The sequence below is a fragment of the Centruroides sculpturatus genome, unplaced genomic scaffold (genome assembly GCF_000671375.1).
Source record: "Centruroides sculpturatus isolate CEXI.00-Female unplaced genomic scaffold, Cexi_2.0 scaffold524, whole genome shotgun sequence".
Classification (NCBI taxonomy): domain Eukaryota; kingdom Metazoa; phylum Arthropoda; class Arachnida; order Scorpiones; family Buthidae; genus Centruroides; species Centruroides sculpturatus.
Window position 1 is genome coordinate 453,470 of NW_019384773.1, and position 1,628 is coordinate 455,097.

Consider the following 1,628-nt stretch of genomic DNA (forward strand, 5'->3'; position numbering starts at 1 on the left):
ATTTATATATACACAAGAAATCAGTAAATGTTAAAATTTATTTACAATTAATGTTTCAAGAGTATTTTTTGAATGTATGATCTAAATGGGTCATACATTCCAGGTGCCGACTCTCCACTCACATATGTGAAGCCAGAGAATTCACCCTAATTAGAAAATTTTAAATAAATTCGAAAAGTCAACGGTAATATCATTATATACTATACTATATAGTGGTTAATGAACAGTTTTGTTTCGTTAAGACTTTTTATAATCGATCTTAAATTTCATATACATTTCATGAGATGTGTAATCTGCCAGTTTTATTTAGTGTCGAGATAATTTGACAGTACAAACGTTCTGTGAGAAACTATTATACTTACAATGAATACAGACAAATAAACCACCAAATAATTTTAAAATAAGTGCTATAAAACATTTGTCTTAAAAATTCATCAGATACATTTATAAAAAGCTCCTATGCTACAGAGCTATGTACTGTGCTCATTAGAATGATAAAACGCGCTATAACAAAAACGTTTATCGAATTTCAAACAATCATTTAAGAAGAATTCGTCTAAAAATTCTCCACAACTATTTCGAATCGTAAATTCAAGCAACATTCTCTTTTTCTAAAAGAGGGATACAACTCTACGTTCCCGTCTAACAATCAATTTTCCGGTTGCATTCTTCCTTTGGAAACTTTGGAAATGCCTTTAAAAGCTTGGTATAATGTAACGTGAAAGATACAAACTTGAAAAATGATCAGAACTATATTAAAGAAACAATGACAACGACCAGACTTCTTAGAATTAAAGAGTATATCCCTAAAATAAAAAACTTAATTCAAATAACAAATCAAAATCATCAATCAAATAAAACAAACAAAGAAACAACTTATAGTCGACCCCCCTATAAAATCATAGATACGTCCCATTTTTTAGGAATCCGATTTCTTACGAGTCGTTCCAATCACAGGCCGACACGTGTAAAATTTACGGACTACGGCTGATTGAAACGTTTTCTTCCATAAAATTAATCGATTCTAGACTAAACCGACTCAACATTTCCAAAATACGTATATATTTTTTGAAAATAATCCGTATAAACTACGCTATAAACAAAAAATTGTAAAATTACTTACCGAGTATGCACCATTCGACAACCCCATTGTTAAAGCCTGTTTTCGTCGCGAAGCAGCACACCAAACCACGGCCGATATCTGATAACTTATTTTTCTGCGAAAACTTCGATGAACTTCGGAGACATCATTAATATAAGTAATTTTAATCGCCGTTGAATAAGAAATGTTTCTTTCACAAGAAATGTATAAAATTACAGTACTGTATTAGACTGTATGTAAATTAGGTACTGTATTACGGTACCTAATTTACATACTGTACAGACGATAGTTAGCGTAAAAATCTCCGTAGCGTGGCGCCACGCTAGACGGTGGAAATTATATATTTAATTATAACAAAGTTACAATAAGTTAATATATAATTATATATACAGTACCTAATTTATATATAATTAATATATAATTATATGTACAGTACCTAATTTATATATAATTTATATAATACTGTCCAGACGATAGAAATCTCTCCGTAGCGTGGCGCTACGGACGGCGGGAAAGTAGTTCGGCT